Below are 18965 nucleotides of genomic sequence, written 5' to 3' on the forward strand. Positions count from 1 at the left end.
GACTTTATCAATGTATTATTGAAGTTCAAGAAAGAAAATTCATGTTTAACACACCTTTTACTGTGTGAAATTCAGATTCAAATCCAGATATACATCACATAGAAATAGATGCCTTGTTTAAATCTTACTCCACATATTTTGCGCCAAATTAAGGCTAATAGGTAATATTTTATATATTTGGAAACATTTGAACAGCTACAATCCTAAAATAAAGTTTATACAAAGTCAGTTTAAACAAAACTTGGCTGTATAACACTAGTTTGTAAAGATGGGCACACCAGCTGATCTAACACGTTATTAAATGTAGGAACTATTTTTGTGTGTGTAGTCAGTGGCATTAACCAATTTGGTTGTAACAGCTGTCATGTTTTACTGCATGAAGCCAGTAAGTGCAGGAGCTAGTAGAATACATTAGTGACTGTCCTGCACGTCTTGCATGCATGAAGCTCACTCATTCACAACTGCATTTCTTATGAGAACATGTTTCTGAATGTGTGCCATAAAAAAATGTCTGTGCGTGTGTATGTAGGTTGGTGGATGGGAGAGTCAGACTGAGACAGAAGAGCCGAGGCTGAAATAAGGTCACTGTTATAGTTCTATTAGAAGCCTTGATGGAAATTCTCCTTGTGTTCCCAATTTGCCCATTTTGACACACCTCCTTATCGACTCACTCTCTGTGTGTGTGCGTGAGTCCTGAACACTTCTTTCATGACAAGTGTGTCCAGGCCCTCAGGGGCTGCTGTTCTCCAGAAAGACACTAATGTGAAGTGACAGGACAGCCAGTGGTGAGCTGCTCTGGGGGGACCTGCATTGTGGAGGAGACCCAGAAGTCTGGCTAGTAGGTGGACAACAATAGAGAAAAGACCTCAAAAGGACAAGGCTTTTTCTCTTTCTGAAAGAGTCTTAGTATGGCGCTTCTAGTTCCCACTCTTTCTGTCTTTCTCTCTGTTTCTCTTTTTCATTCTCTGTTTCTCTTGTGACACATTTTGGTGCTCAAACACCCCAGTGAAAATTCCTCATGTAGACAGTCTGTTTCATGATTATCTAACAGCCAATTCCTCATTTGTGAGGCTGGCGGAGATATGAGAGCAAAATAGATTGTTTCCTTTCTTGCGCTAACAGCAACCTGAATAACTTCCCCAAATAATTGTGGTAAAAAAGTAGTTTGCCTATACCACAGGCTTACAAAAGATGCCATTATTCAGGCGGAAATACAGTTTGTCACCTGAGGGTGCTGCTGTGCCTACAGAGACAACACAGAATACTTTGCATTGGTGCACCTAACACTGACTGTGGCAAATAATACATCATAACCTAACCTTAAAGTGATGTTTCGGAGTAATTTCACCCTAGGATCCTTTGCACCATGACCTCGAGCCAAACACCCCCCCAGAAGTTTTTTTCACCTGGGTCTAACATTTGGAGAGTTAGGTAGAGTAGCGTTATCAGCTGTATAGCTTATTAGAGCAGGGGCTAATGGACCCACGTTTGTATCTCGTAAATGACCCCACTAATAATGCCCGAAATGATACCAAACTTCTACACTAGTACAAAAAGGTTATGTACTCATAAAACGATGGATTGGAAAGTTTGTAAGTACACCCGAAGTTTATGAACACTTGCCTGCTCTCTTCTGCTCTCTGTTGCTGCTGCAGCTGCTGCTGACGAGTGCTTAGGGCCTTCTACAAATTACTACACCGAAAAGAGATACAACAAAAATATTTATTAATTTAATGATTAAATAAGGTAATGTCTCCAAACTTATCTCAGTTATTACTTGTCTCCTGCTAGTTATACTACAGCACTTACTTAAAAAAAAAGTAAAATTTAAAAATATTTTTGTTGCATCTCTTTTTGGTGTAGTAATTTATTAACAGCCCTAAGCACTCGTCTTACTGCCGGCAGCAGCAACAACAGCAGATAGCAGAAGCCAGCAAGCAAGTGTTCATAAACTTCTGGTGTACTTACAAACTTTCCAATCCATCGTTTTATGAGTACATAACCTTTATGTACTACTGTAGACGTTTGGTATTATTTCGGGCATTATTAGTGGGGTCATTTACCAGATACAAACGTGGGTCCATTAGCCCCTGCGCTAAGCTATTCAGCTAATAACGCTACGCTAACTCTCCCAATGTTAGACCCAGGTGAAAAAAGCTTCTCGGGGGGTGTTTGGCTCAAGGTCATGGTGCAAAGGTCCCTAGGGTGAAATTACTCCGAACCATCACTTTAAATCAGCTAAATGAGCTGCTACCTTCAGATCTACAGGACATTTATCAACACAAACTACCCTAAATAGCTGCAAATTACAGCCACCACTGGCTGTCCCAAACATACAAATGCTTTCTTTATTTAGGCCCAGGCTTATTAAAGTTTAGGATTATGCATGTGCCCTTGGAGGCAGAGTCTCATCTGATTTTCTTCACTATTTTGCCATTAAGAAAGATCCAGACTTGATGAAGAATAAATACAGATGTTATTATGAGGAGCATGTCAATAATTTATAATAGGATGATGCTTTGGTGAAGAAATACTGGTCGCCACAATCACAGTTGGTGTTATTCTAACACTGGCCGCTTGTGGGCAGTCGTCTGTGAGGTCAGTTTTATTTGAATGGGTGCCTTTACAGGTGCGTCAAGCCAGTCATAAGATGGAACAATACAGGATATTAGGTAGGTTTCCTTCGAAATAAAAGCATAGACTTAGTTGAAGCTTCTTTCCAATAACTATGGCCTGTTGTACAACTGTGAAAATGCATTTTGTAAAAAACGTTCTTCTTTATTTGATCAATATAATAGCTTGATCTTTCTATAATCTAGATAGTAACTAGATTATATATAGTCTATGGTCTAGATCCATAAATTGGAAACAGATGAGAGGTTGGGGCAGGTATGAGGTAGACCATTATAATATAATGTGTCATTATATTGAAATTTTGTTTTGATAAATCTAGTTTTACTAGGTAAAACAATATTTATCAAGACAATGTGTTAAATAAATAATAAAATAAAAAAGTATTTATATAGGCCTATAGTATAAATTTATTTTTCATATAAAATTGTACCTGTATATTAATGTTAGCTAGGTTATTTCTCAGTATCTGCCAATTCTAAGGACTTTGAGCAGGAGAGCTTGTGCCATTACTTCTCTCTGTTGTGTTATTTAAAGTTATATAAAACGGACCAGAAAGCTTAATGGTCTGATATGACACAGGCTAATATTTGCAAAAAATATTATGCAATTTAAAAAAACCTCACAAATAAATGCATTTGGCAAACAACTAATGCTAACTTAAACATATTTAACTTGTTAGCAGAAACAGCAACATAAGCATACCTTTGGAGTCATTTCGGCGATTGCTGAATATAAATCCAATTTTTGCAGGTACAGTAGCCCTGGTAAAGTTGTTCTACAAAACCTTTAGATAACGTTATACAGTATGTCTGGTTCTTGTTGGCTCGCTAAATGTTTTGCTTTCTTCGCTGGTAACTCCTCAGTGTCACTGACAATCCTTTACATTATTTAATGTGATATTTATATACATCAATATCAGAACACTTTCTAATTTATTTTGTAATATTGATTTAATCCGTACCAGCCTTAGTCCCTTGCTGAAAGAGTCTGAAAGCTGCAAAAGAAATGTTCATTGTCATTGATATTTACAGTAAACCTTACACGTAACATTAAATGACAATAAACCTGTAGCCTAGGCCTATGTAAAATACATTTTATTTGTATTTATTTGTTTTCCCAGTTGCATGTTTCTAATTGCTATTGATAGGTTTGCAATTTCCTCATTTGCTATTTGTGATTATGCCAATTTCTTTTTTTTAGCTTGCTGTTATTGAGGTCTAATCCTATTCTTTTCAGATTTGTTACCTAACATGAACAATCTTAACTTTCATTTGATAATGAATGTTTTATTTTGAAAGCCATTACCGGAAACCAATCTTGTTATTCTGTCTAATTTGACAGTGGTTTCAGTCACATGGTGCTGCTTTGCCGAGAGCTGATGGAGCCAGATGAGAAAGGCAGGAGGCGAGCCCCTCAGGTTGCGCGTCAGCATCCCCTCAAATAGGGATCCGCTGCTGTCACTCCTGCTCCACATACTGAGAGACGGACGACTGTAACCCTGAAACAACAGTCTAAAGCAAATTTCACTTGGCATGCAGCTGTTTTTGCATGTGATGCCAAAGAAGATGAGTAAGAGGAGGCTGTGAGGAGGCTGGAGCCTTGCAAAGAATGATAGTGAGGATCAAGGCGCGCTGTCCCAGGAGAACTCATCTGAAGAGCTGGCCGCGAGAGACCGGGATGCTCCTCTAACGCATCGGGAGGCGAGTGAGTCATTACATCTGATCTCTTTCATTTTTGTTCGTTTTTGGTGACATCTGGACAGTTTTGGACCGTTCAGCGTACCTGACCCTCTTTATCGCTTCTGAATTATTCCCTACTCTATCCCACCTGTCTGATAAATAATTCATAGGCTCCTTAGTAAAGTGCAGCATAACCGGTTGGTCAGCGATGTGTGAAAGTTGCCTTACTAATTTGGAAATGGTGCACTTTCCCACCCTGCAACACCCTTAACTCAATGCATGCGCGCATCGAGGTTTAATATCATGCAGTGTATTAGAGTGGATGATTGGGAGGTCGTTCGTGTTCCCTTTAAAGTTTTGATTAGAGTGAACATGTGTTGCACATTGCGGCCACTGTGTCGGTGCAAGGCTAATTAATAAAGCCTTTGTGAGGGGCTCTCCTATGACAGACACTCATCATTAATCCGCTGATGGCCCAGAGGGCGTGGGTTGCTGTACGTGACGCTAAGAGAAAGGCACCAGTCCTACTTACACAGCAGGGTTGATTAATTATGGACTCAGAACTGATGATCTCAGAGACCGCACGGTGCACAAGAGGAGACGCAGACATGTCAAACAGAAACAGAGGGTTTCATGTTTCATTTTTACCATTGATTGGTGATAATGAGGATGTTTTTTTTTAACCAAAATAGTTCAAGTCTTGACTGTTAATATACACGCTTGTCTTAAATTAAGGCTGTCTAGTAGCTTGAAATGATTGCTAAGTAGTTAAGCAGTTTTAATCATTGCCCCAACTATTTATCTAAATCACTGTAGTCTAATGATTTCCTCACCTGTAGTGAAGCACTCGCTGTGCTGCTGAAGGTGTGGGTGTGATTAGAACTTCTCTAGCAGGCTCAGTGCATGTAGATGAATGAAATCCACTTACTATGCAGCAAGGGTTCCCATCTCCAGTGTGTGTGTGTGTGTGTGTGTGTGTGTGTGTGTGTGTGTGTGTGTGTGTGTGTGTGTGTGTGTGTGTGTGTGCGCGCGCGCACGTGCATGTGTGTTTCACCTCATTACACTCATTGTGTTGACTTAAGCAGGAGGGTCACCCCTGAGGCCAGTTCTCCTGCCTTATTGAGGAGTGATGCCCTGAATTACACCACCCTCACGCTGATTGCAGTACAGGAGCACACTGGGAAGTTCACAACTGTTATTTTTGACTGAAAGATCACGTATGATGTATGTTTCCTGGTACACAATAAGTCAGTGCATTATACAACCACGAGTATAAAGCTGTCCCCCACTCACTACAAGTGCGTTTTGTTGAGAGGTGCTTAACTCTTGGATCTCGTATATTTCAAATTTGCGATTGAGCTTCAGTGCTGGTTTGAATTCTGGACAATTATGTTCACAGCATGCCCACGCGCACTTTGTACAGGAGCTCCTCTATTCTTGGTTGTTCTACAAACTCTCTCCTTTACGAGCCTGTGTACTGCATTTCTCCTGAGGCGTTCTCAATATTCTCCCTGTGTATGTATTAAACATCAAGCATGTTGAACTGCAGGCGCGGGCCGAGCACTTTAAGGCAGAGTCAGCCTTCTGTGGAGGGTGACAGAACAGTCAGATGGCCCCCACAGGGCAGAGAACAATTCCTGCTGCTGATGCACCCAAGGCGACAGGACTGGAGCGCTATTTTCTCCCTCCCTTCCTCCCTCCCCTCTCATCCACCTTCCATCCCATCATCCCTTCCCACCTTCATCTCATAGAAAAAAAACACACTCTCCCGGGTTCACTTGCACACCTGCATCACAGCTTCTGTGCTCTGTCTACCTCCCTCTCTCACACACACACACACACACACACACACACACACACACACACACACACACACACACACACACACACACACACTATACCTATACTTTCCCGTACACATTAGCATACCTTCTTAATCCCCATGCATGATTTCTTGTTCTCATTATTATAATCTATTCTCTCCAACACCCATATGCTCAGTTTCCACTTTATTAGGTACACATGTACACTATAATGCAGTCCAATATGATGCCTGTAATGTTCAGTTTTTCTTTACACAGTTATAGAGGTGTTAATTAAATTAATTGTTTCCACTGAGGCCATAGTTAGTGATTGTGTTGTACTGGACTGCTTAATATTGGGAGGTGTTTCTAATATTCTGGCCTATGGAAATAGGGAGGACAAAAAATTAGAAACACCTCTCAATATAATATATTCCAGTACAACACCACCTTTAACAATGACCACAGTAATAAACATACAATTTAATTCACTAATTTCCAACAATGTCAACAAAGAACGAACATTATAAACTTAGTAAAGGTAGAATTTATTGCAGAGCTGTTCTACAACATAGCCGTATAAAGTGTCCTTTACCCCATTTTTTTTTGTTTTCCTACAGATATACCTTTAAAGTCATGGTATTACAAACATGTTTGGACTGAAAGTGAAGCAAATTTTAGAGGGTGTGCGATTGCATACAAAATCAATGGAAAGATGCTCAATGGTAGAAGCAAACTGACGCAAATTATGACTCTACTTCGTAAAACATACAGAACCAAGAAGAAAAACCAGTGAAAGTGGAGGAAAATAATAGAAAGAACTGGGGTTTGTGGTACGTTTTGAGATTATGAGTTCCCACACAAACGTACATGTAACGGTTCACTCTTCACACTTATTTTAAAAAAGAATGATAGTATACTGTATCTAAAGAAAATGACAGCATATGTTACATATAATAGCTGTGTGTGTGAGAGAGAGAGTTTGATTCATATGTAAGTAGTATTGCACAATCATGGTACCGATGACCTTACTATTGTTCGAGCAAAGCTTAGTGAATTTAAGTTGTCCTAAATGCTCTTTGGCTTGATTTAAATTATCATTGGAGCCTTAAAATTGCTAGAAATACCACTTAGGAGGTTACAGGCTTTTTCAAGAAGGCTGTAAGCCGCCATCAGAAACTGAGAATTTAAACTGCCTTCCTGTCCAATGAAACTACCTTCCTTTTCAAATGAATACTAATATTTCCCACACAGTAGGTTATAGGGGTGTAAGAAAAAATCTATACACTTGAATATCGCAATATTTTATTTTGCAATACTGTATCAATTTTGAAAAAGGAAATATCGATTTTTTTTCATTAAAAAAAAGAATTTCAAAAATATTCATGTAAGACAGTGGTTCACGTCTATATTGTGTTTAAACCCCCTACTGCTAGATGGCTATGCTGAGACGCACCACTAGTGTCCTTGCCTAACAGTGCCTGGCAGTGCCTGACTTTTTGCTAGAAGCCAACAGTGTAGCTATGGCTGAACTTTGGCCTATACAAATTTGCTCACTAAGAACCTGTGAACCACAATCCCAAACTGGCAGTTTTATTTTCTGTGTACTGAATTGTTTACCTAAAGTAATCTTCTTTGACTTTTCTGAACATCATGTCGTTTTTTAAAATATTTTTTTCTAAAATTATACTTTTAAAAAATCCAAATATATTGCCTTACGCACAGTATCAAAATATATTGCAATATATTGAATCGTGACCCAAGTATCGTGATACGTATCGTATCGCCAGATTCTTGCCAATACACAGCCCTAGTAGGTTATCACACACACACACACACTAAATACATAATACAAAGAGAGCGAGTAGGATGGTGTGTCTGTGAGTGAGAATTGCAGTGTTTATAAGAGAGATAACAGAGAGCACCGGGCTCACAGTTATTTAGGGTTTTGTGAAAATGTCATTGTCTGAGGCCTTCGGTTGTTTATAAAAGGTGCAAAAGTGTGATGCGAGCTCTACAGATCCCGGAGTAAATGGTCCGTGAATCCTCAAAGTGTGTATGCGCACATGTGTGTGTGTGCATGTCAGCTGTGTGCATAATAGCTCAGGGATCGGGGGCCGTAGATTGGCCAGTCAGCCAGACAGATGTGCCCTGGCCTGGTCTTGGAGTGCGGGGCCTCAAACTGGCCTGCCACCCAGCATTAATGCCATAGATCCGTGACCAAAGGGCTCAGGGCACCAACATTCACTGTCTGCATAAAATGTTCTTAATTATTACAGTTTTTTTCGATTGCTAAACGACAGTTGGCACAACTGGAGTCACATGTGCAAAACTCAAACTACAGTCTGCACTACCTACAGTCACCTGAGCTAAACAGTTCACATCACCTGCAAAACTCATTCAAAGCAACACAACTCTTAACACACGTCTCAAACTGTATGCACAGGCCTCACTGAGATAACACACACCGTCACTCAGAACACACTGAGGGTAAAAACACTAGCATCAAACACCACTACAGAAATTACAAACTTTCTCATCTTTACAGTTTGAACAATTTGAGTGACTTGACACTACTCAACAGATTATGTTATAGATTATATAGATTGTGTAGCATACCAATTTTTACATAAGGTAAACAAGAAGGAATGAAAATCAGCAGTTTTCTTCAATAAAGTATTTTGTCTCTAGAAATTTATGGAATTACTGGAAAAAAAACAAACTAAAAGGTACATAACAGTACCAACGAATAGTGTGACTAATCCTGCCTCTCTCCAGCATCATGTGGCAAGTTTTCTTCATCACATTGGATGTCTGCATCATTTCTAAATACTAATGAATGTGGTGTTTCTATTGCTTTCACCTCCATTAATTTCTGAAAAACAGTAAGAACGCAGTTTTACTATTGTAAAGATATAGTGTTTTTCACTTTTTTTATAGCTGTGTACATAACCTCAGACATCTTACCTGGACATATTGGTATCTTTGCTCTTTTACCTGTTTCTCTCAAACAGTACAGTGTAGAATTGTTTCATTCTTATTTGGTGTTTGTATACAAAAAAAGACTTTCTGAGCTTTCTCTGTATAAATACCATATATGTTCACTAACTAGTCTAAAATAAGACACTTGCTTAGGCTTTCAGCTAAAATTGCAATCAGCAGTGTTTGATAGGCACCAGACTGAAATCTATTCTGTTTTGAATGTGTGGTTAACAGTTTTGACAGCAGTGTGTTAGCATTTGAACAAAGTGCCGTAAATCTACAGTGTTGTGCACATTGTGGTTAAAGTCATGGGATAAGTGTGTAGAGTTTTGAAAACTGTGTTCAAGCAATGAAAAACGAACTAGAGTTTGGTCCACATGAACTGCTGCTGTGGAGACTGTAGTTAGAGTTTTACACATGTGACTCCAGTTGTGCCCACTGTCCTTTAGCAATCGAAAAAAACTGTAATGCTGTGTATAGGGCACTAAGAGGCATTAAAGTGGCCAAGGGAGGAAACAAGGAAATGGGCACTGAAGGAAGAAAGAAAAGGACTGACATGCAAATAGAATGGGAACAAATGAATTGGAAAAATAGCTTTTGAGTAGTTTTCTTTTTTCTTCTCTGCTGTCCTATTGTGACCTGAACATTGACATCAAGCACATATAACACCACGTTTAAACAAAATGAGATCACCATATCAACCAGTGATCAAGAAAGTATCAAATAAAATTAATTGATTGAAAGTTCACAACAGTCAGTTGCATGTCATGATTTTTCAATCCATATACAGAATCCCCCTCATTAATCCTTGAGTGCACGGGTTTAGTATCTGTCATCTCATTCTGCACTAAATATATTTCAGGCTAGGTTCAGCACTGCAGTAGCTTGCCATTAGAGTAGGAGTACTGTAATGCATAAGTATTGATTCATGTCTCAGCAGCATTACAGCATAATGTCCCTGAACATGACTATATACAACACAATAAATAAAGCAGCAAAGAAAAGTAGTGATTTCCGTAGCTATTCTGTTAACTCCCCATTATGTCTAATGTGGTACAATCATAATACAAGAACATAACTAATACGCTTGTTCTGAACATTGCAGCTACATTATTACATGCAGATAATGTAGCTCATCCTCTGTTCCCCACTTAGCCGTCAACCTCGTGAGCTGAGAGAAAACATGCTCCTGTCCTGAAGCTTGTGTGAAACCTTTGGTGCTTTATTTACTAGAAATGTACAATATTTTTGTACAGTGTGTATCTGCTTGCATGCACATTTGTTTCAACAATTAAAACCATACTTCTAGCAGTCATAAGAAGGTTAGTTTAAACTTCCTATCAGCTGGTTTTTAGAGAGATTAAATACCTTTTCAAGGTCTGAGCATCAGGTGCAGTTTGAGTTTAGAATTATAGTCTCCATTGAGGAAATATTCCTTCAACCCTCAACTCATATGTAGTTTCACCTGTGCTCTTTGATTTATTAGCCTTCTGGTGATGTTGTATAAAAATGTCCTTAAAGGAACACGCCGACTTATTGGGAATTTAGCTTATTACATTGGTGTACATTGATGGTTCTCTCCAGTATTTTATATTTTCTTACAAAACAACAGGTTTTGCTTTTGTTTTCAAAAGAAAAAACTATTTGGTTCACCTGGAAATGCTTATCCCTATGACTGAAATGTAATGGCAATACATGAGAGGCACAAACTGGAGCTAGAATTCCACCGTAGTTTAAAAGCAAATTCAGTGTTAGACTGGTTGGCAGACCCTTCTCAGTTGTAACTGAGAGTGGGTCTGGGCAAGCGTCATTCACAGCCCATTTCCAAAGGGGCGTCACCAACGGACGCCGCTCAAATGCCTCTGGGCATAATTGGATAGACCTAAAACCAATCAGACCAACGATCCGGGTGACGTAGCAGCTACAGCGGCATCAACGGGTTGCTGCGCTTCGGTGGCCGTCATGTTGAATGTAAACAAAAAGCTGCTTGCCGTCGCTGCGCTATCGTCATCGTGTTCAACGGTTGTGATTGGTGCCTCGATTTGGAAAAATTGGAAAAGGGCTTGAATGGGCTCTTGGCCAGACTGACTTGCAGAGCAAATCTCAAATTTGCAGGAAGTTCGTCAGGGTTTTCCCAGGCTAATTCAGTGTAGCTGTGGCTGCCAAAATATTCAGTGGGGACCCCATGTCCATAAATCAAGATGAAGACGTACTGACCAGCACAACTTTGCCCCACAATTTTAAATAATGTCAAATCAATCTTTTTATTTACCTTTTCTTACACTATCAATACACAACACTGTTACCTCAGTTTTCTGTTGTTTGCTGCTGGACTCTTCCACTCAGTGCCTCACAAAAATAAAGCTTACAGCTACAGTAAAGCAGAGCACTCTGTATCTATGCTTAAAATAGAGGAGACCGTTTTGTTTTTCATTCTTAAAGTTTGTCACTTCTTGTGGGCGGAGAAGTGTTTATACCAACAGCAGTTTAATCTGCGCAAACAGAGCAAATCATCTGGGTCTCATTAGCGAGGACGGGATGCACTTGCTTTGTGTTTTATGCTGTTAGATCGGCATACTTTAACATAAAAATATTGCCTGCTCTTGCTTTAAGGAGCAGGAGGAGCGTTAGATAACCACTTTTAATGCTCTTATTTGGGCCAAGCATTAAACCAACAACTTGCTGGCTACAGGTGTGTTTTGTCAGAATTTGCTTCATACTTCTATCGAGCAAATGGAATACTAGATTCTGTCTAAACACACAGAGTGGCAGTACGTAGTACTCATAATGCAACTACAACTCATCATATAGCAAACACAACTGCAGTTAGTATGGGCCTATTACATCAGCACATTTTAGATCATTGAATGATGCCATCATGTGCAGCAGCTAGATTGCAATATGAAAACCGAAAATCTCTAAAAGAAATAATACACAAACTAACATTTTACTCATAAACACATAACTGTGATATGGGGATAGTTACAGAATGTGTTTGGAATTTTGTTTGTGGCTGAAGGTATCTTATTGTAAGGTGATGAATTGATTATCAAGCCAGTCATGAGTGTATGAGTATGTTTGGCTGTGTTTGTGCATGTACTGTATGTGTGTTTTTACACCTTCCCAATCCATGTGTCTGTATTTGCATATTAACAGTATGCACATATTTGTATGTTTTGTTCTAACTGGCAACACAGTTATGGTATTAACATGAATATGAGGTGTGTCACTCTGCCATAAATGTCTCCTTCCTGTTTGAGACACAGACAGCCAGTGTTAGCACGGTGTGCTCTGGTGGGCGAGTTCACCTTTGCAACAGTAGCTCTTCATTGATTCCTCTGACAGTCGCACAGGTGTTGGCGATGGAAGATCAGCCTCTGCACTCAGAGAGTGCGAAGACAGCCGGGCGTTCATGCTGACTAGTGTGTTATTTATTCATTAACAGGCGGTTTGCTCTTCAGCTCTGCCTCAGAGGACCATTTTCACCTGTTTCACCTCCTGAGGTTTGAGACAGCGCTGCATTTGGTATCAGATCTGTCTCGGGTGTGCAGGATCACACAAATGCACACACACACACACACACACACACAGTAGCATCCACCTCACCCCCTTGCCGAGTATGAATGAGTGAGACTGTATGGACAGTGAAAGCCAGAGGAAGAATGAAGGGTGGAGTCGGAAGGCTCCGGGGACCGTGGCAAGGCAGATCCTATATTGATTGGTTTAGTAAGAGAATCCTCTGGCGTTTAGTGGTGCTGCTTAATAAGAGTGGCTTGTGGAAAGAGAGATCACTTTAGGTGAACTCCACTCCAGAGGTTGCCTTCGGCTTTAAGAAATGGTTCACAGCAAAATCAAAATGTAAACAAGAGGGGACTAATCCGTTTAGAATATGGTATTTGGCAAGTTTCAAGATTTGGAAATATCTCTTTACACAAGGATACGTTGGCTTGACAGTTATACCGCTCAGGTTTTCGAAAGCAAAATAAAGGTAATTTGTTGCGGGGCAAAATGTTTAGCACACTATCACAGATGTGTGATCCTCCCATATCGAAACCTTAGCCGCCAAAACTTTGCATGTACCTATCACATATAGCACACAGCCAGATCACACAAAATGAATCTTGCAGTGGGTCTGTGTGCTTGTCGCACTGTGGATGTTGTGGTTTTTTGCATTGACATAGTCTTTTTTTACAAAACTTATCTGTCTGTCTTGGTGGTTAGTCAAGAGCAATGGCTTCAGAGAAACTCTGTGCTATTTTAGGAGGCAGCAGATTGTGTTAAGCGAGGAAGTGAAGTGACACAACTGGGGTTGAGATTTCTCGGTGCCTGAAAACCTTGAAAATATCTATAGTACTTCGCTCCCCCGACACCTTGCAGAGTGCACCTAGCTACCATCAGATAATGGGTAGCTATGGAAGCAAGCAGCACATCAGAGCCTGAAGATACACAACCACATTATTCTTTTACTTTTTATTCTAAAGTGACATATTTAATCAGGAGGACTGTTATCTCTATACCTAGGTCATTTTAATTATTGTCTTACAGGCGCAAAAAATATATTTTTGTCATGATTTTGACATTTAAATGCATGGATTATTAAATTTGAAGAGTGTTACCAACTAATATAACTTTGAAGAATGTGGAACGTGTGATAGTTGGTGTGTATATTATTGAGAGAAGGGCTGAGACTATTTTGGGCTGTTTTTGATGATTTAATTTTATTATTTATGTATTCACCTCGACATGAAAGAGAACAGAGGTCCCAAGTGGTCTCTTTCTTTTTCTCTCTCACACACTTGGCTTCTCTTTTATGTGTACACACACACACACACACACACACACACACACACACACACACACACACACACACACACACACACACACACACAAATCCACATTTATTTAGCCATTTGTTACCATTTTCGAAAATACACGTCATCATTTTAAGCACTTTTTGTATTTTATTTGATGGGATCTGTACACCTCCTCCCTCTCTCTGTCACAATTGAACCGATGCAGTAAGTTCCAATGTAATCTGACACATTTGTGTGTGCATGTGCAGCTCATTGTGTTTGCATGTGCCAGCACTTGTTTAATGAAAGCACCTGCTGTGTTTGTCCCCTTCATTCACCCATCGGATCGATAGCAAGCTGGGTCTGTCAGCGTGGTGGCTGTCATCGAATCTCTGCTAACCCAATTAGCCAAACCGTGCACTAACCCAATTAGCTGAACCCCTGCACTATATTAACCTGATTCACACCGCCACACACACATACATCTCACTGGCATCAAACATGCAAGGCCAGCAGGTCAAACACTAATCAAAATCACTACTGATATGATTTGCTCCTTCCATACTGAGCAGCAAGGCCTGTAAAATATTAATACAATGTGAATTGTTGTCCCTTTTATGTTTTCCTCAATGAACTGCAACCCTGTTGAGAAAAGTCACATTACTAATATAACCACATGCTTAGCACAACTGACTGTAACAAAGCATTATATGCATATTATGACTTCATTGACAGACTATATTAAGTGATCTCATGAAAATGAATGTGTTGTAAGATAAGGCCAAGTACCTAATAGCATAGTAATAGTATTTCAAGTAGAGTTAAAACAATTAGTCGATCAACTGAAAATGAATCAGCAACTATTTTGATAATCAAATAATTGTTTTATTAATTCTTCAAGCAAAATTGCCAAACATTTGCTGGTTCTAGCTTCTCAGAAGTGAGGATTCAATGTTTTTCTTTGTTGAACACAGTTCTCTCTTTCTAACTGGAATATATTTGGGTTTTAGACTGTTGGTCGGACAAAACAAGACATTTGAAGATGTCCACTTGGGCTGAAAACTATAATGGGCATTTTTCTGACATGTTTTATCAAGACAATTATCGGCTAAAATGAATCGATAATGAAAATAATTGGTAGTTGCAGCCCTAAATCCAAGTATATACAGTAGCCATACGTGCATGTACAATATGCACATGCATGTATGGTACATGGATGTATAGTGACTTTAACGTAAGATAATTCATATGAACAGCTGGATGCTAATATTAGCTTGTACATTACCTGACCAAAAGAAGCAGCATGATTTAGAATTGTATTCAGCTGGTTGTTTCCACTGTGGCTTCACTGTGGCGCTGAAAACACTAAGGAGCTTATCTTCCACTCACGCTTTACTTTTGTAACAACAATGGTAAAACAATGCATCATTTCCCTGCTTGGTAGCTACGTTTTTAACCGGGCTGTTAGTATTGTCAATCAGACATAGTGAGCTATGACAAACTACCCAGAGCAATGAGACTGAATAGCATCACCTTGACTGTCAGTCCAACCACAGTAAATATGCCATTCATAACATTTAACATCACTTAAAGCGTAACTCTCGCCAAAATGCAACCTAGGGTCTTTTTGTGAATATACCTGAGTCAAACATTCGTTTAAAAGCATATTTAGGATGGAAGCGCCACTTTTAAGATTTACCGTATTCTCGTTTTTCGGTCAAATGGCCTTTTGAATTGGAGTGGTAGGGCACTTTTATGCTAGCCTCAAAATAGCTATATTTAAAACACTAAGAAGGCTCGACATAACATGAAACTTTGCTCGAAGTATCACCAGGGGCTCTACACCTTAACAAAAGCATTGACAACATTCTTTGTGTACCCAGAGTTTACTAAAAAAGGTTTTTGAACAAGTCACTGTAGCTCTTGTTGTTTCCGGCCGCTACCACCTCGGCAGTCAAAACGAGTCGATATCAAAACAAGTAGCCACAGATTTAGTATATCCCATGTGCACCGGTGTGGTTAAGGTGTGGAGCCCCTGGTGATATTTCGAGCAAAGTTTCATGTTGTGTCGAGCCTTCTTAGTGTTTAAAAAAAAAATTGCTATTTTGAGGCCTAAAAGTGCCCCTACCACTCCCATTCAAAAGGCCAATTGACCGAAAAACGAGAATACGGTAAATCTTAAAAGTGGCTCTTCCGTCCTAAATATGCTTTTAAACGAAAGTTTGACTCAGGTACATTCCCAAAAAGATCCTAGGTTGCATTTTGGCGAGAGTTACACTTTAACCAGAAAAATGACAATAAATGGTGATATTCTAACTAATATGATTAAGTTATGGCTTTCAGCTTTAAACGGCACATATCATTTTCAGTTCAGCAGCAGGCATTTCAGCTGGATCACATGAGTCATCTTTGACTTTTCTACAGTGTCAGAGCGAGGTTGTGAGTAGTGTAATAGATGAGCAGGCGTAGTAACTCGGCAGTAGCTGTGCTAGAGTGGAGGTGTAAGGTAGGTGGCCTTGGACAAGAAGTGCAAAGAAAGGCAGCATGACTCACTTAGAGAGGATGCATACTCCATTGAGAAGCAACCCACAGAGTTCTCTCCTCTGTCTCCTCTCCATCTGTGGTGCTGTGTAGGATAATCAGAGACAGAGAGGGATAGAAAGGAAGAGTAATGGCAAACATGCATGTAGGTTACCATTTGAGAATACACCTGGGGTAATGGTTTTTCCATAAGCTGCCATTGTTGAGGCCGACCCGGCTTTTAAGACTGAATCAAATCGATGGCTTCTCCGTCTGAGGCTGGGAGGAGCAGGGCAGCCTCTCTCTGTCTGCACAGCCATGATAACACTGCTCAATGGGCACTAACAACCTTTCAAATGGAAATGGAATATCCAGTGAAAATTAGACACAGTCATCCGGATGGTACTTAGTACTAGGCAGTGAATGGGAGATGGTAGCGTGACGGTTGAGGGGTGTGTCGCGCTTTGGCTTTGTTGTGCCAGAGCTTTCCTTTTACAGAGCAAGCGAGGTGCATGTTGTGCTTTTTTTTTAGGATTTCTAAAAAATGTACACACCCATACACACACCCACAGGAACTGTGTTGCATATTGAGGCATGTAAGATTGGATGCAAGCTTGCAAGTGCAGAGAGTGACTCACCCAAAACCGTGGGGGCGTCTGCTACAGACAGTATGCTAACTTACAGTATACACTCATCACAGTGCCAGTTCCATTTTCCTGTGCCTTCCCCTCTCTCTCCACATCTCTTCCCGCCTCTCTCTCTCTCTCTCTCTCTCTCTCCACATCTCTCATTAGCTTGCTTGCAAACACACACATGCACACCCACACAAACTCTGGCTAAGGGTGAGGATTCATAAATTGCTGACATAGACAGCTAATGCTGTGATCAGATTGAGTACTGGCTCAGTCCCTAAAAACCCCTGGGGAATGGTTTAAAATAAATCTCATAGATTCTGCCTGCCCTAAAGATTAAAGTGGAGGGAAGTGCGTGTAAATGTGTGTGTGTATGATCTATCAAAATGAGACAGCTAAGATTGTCTGTGTGTGTCTATGTGTTGCTGCGAATTTACAGCATGTACATACAGTCTACAATATGTGTCTGAGTGAGAGTTACAGACTGTAAAGCTGATGAAAAGAGCCACTGGGCAGGTGCGCTCTGGTAAATGGTTGGATGAAAGTGTCGACATGTGTAACTGCTCCAATTGGCTCTCCGGAGTCGTCCTCAGGGAAATAAGGGCAGCAGCACAAGCAGAGATAGGCTGCCACTGACAAAGAGTTATGTGTCTGTCCTATATGTGCACATTTTCACTTGTTTAAAGTAAATGATTGATGTCAGAAGATCCAACAAATGTGCAAAATGTGCACATTTAGAAAAAATATACAGATAATATTTAATGGTTGTGTGTGAGTTTGCGTGCATGTGTCTGTGAATGTACATGTAACTATGTACTTTAAATGTCTCCTGTCTAATAGTTTGTTTGTGAAGATTTGTCTTAGTGTGTGTAATGTACAGTGCATGTACATGTACAGTGTGCACATATGTGGACATGTCTTTAGGCTATGTGTGTGCAGTGTGTTTGTTCAGGACTTCCCAGGACTCCATATGGTGTCAGGGGTGATAAATGTGCTCTAGGGGCAGCACTAAGCAGCTGTTTGTGGACTCACGGCAGCACACAGTGAACCCCGGCCACGACACTCTACTGTGAAGCTCTGTGGCTAAGTGGGCCTCTACCCACAAACCCAACACGTACCGTACAACGCACCCACGGTGTTGTGGGTTTAAATCCACCCAGGTCACCAGCTCATTTGCATATCATGCCTATTCTCTCCTTTATGCATTGTCTTTCTGTACTTATTGTTGAAACAGTGACACAAAAAACAATGTGTGATATCATATGTGTGAGAAATATATTAACAGGCTCAAAATGGTTTGCTTAAGTTTCAGACCACAGGCGCAAGACTGCATAAGTTGCTTAAAAACCCTCTGGTGCAGAAAGGTTGAACCCAACGGTAGCTGAGTTTCAGTTTTGCTGGTAATTCAAAAAGTATTTTTCTTTGTTACCATTTATTGAGCTAGAGAGGATTGGAAGGTGCACAGTTGGCTTAGAGAGAAGATAAGGGAACTAATTCCTTCCCTCTTCTCCTTCTGCTCTTTGATCCCCACCTCCCGCTTCATATCTCTTTGATTGCCATGTTTATGACAGCTCCTTTTTCCTTTTCTCCTCTTGCCTCTTTCCTCTCTTACTGTGTGGTGTGGCATGTCAGCAGTTCATCTTCTGTTGGAGGTCTCTCGCACAAATGCGCACACACACTCAAATGCGCGCATAGACATGCACGCGTGGAACACACACACTGAGCAAGACGCACCCACCTCCTTGCTTTATAGAGGTAAAGTGAGTGCACCAGCATCCGTGATAAATAATTGAGTTATCTGGCTCTGCGCAGAAATAGCAATCTCCCCACACAAGTGTGAAAACATCACTTGCCACCCGAGACCTGGGAACTGGCGCTGCCATGTGGGTCTACGTGTGTGTGTGTGTGTGTGTGTCTTTATGT

At 40.3% G+C, this 18965-nt stretch overlaps 1 protein-coding gene across 1 annotated transcript in view; it reads left to right on the forward strand.

Moving 5' to 3' along the window:
- Positions 1-4003: 4003 nt before the first annotated feature.
- LOC114558517 (uncharacterized) overlaps positions 4004-18965 on the forward strand; it is a 43474-nt gene continuing 28512 nt past the window's right edge. The window contains exon 1 of the mRNA XM_028582577.1: positions 4004-4338. The gene's annotated coding sequence lies outside the window, so the exon portion shown is untranslated. The remainder of the gene's footprint in view (positions 4339-18965) is intronic.

This window comes from Perca flavescens, chromosome 7 (assembly GCF_004354835.1).
Source record: "Perca flavescens isolate YP-PL-M2 chromosome 7, PFLA_1.0, whole genome shotgun sequence".
In the NCBI taxonomy this organism is placed as follows: domain Eukaryota; kingdom Metazoa; phylum Chordata; class Actinopteri; order Perciformes; family Percidae; genus Perca; species Perca flavescens.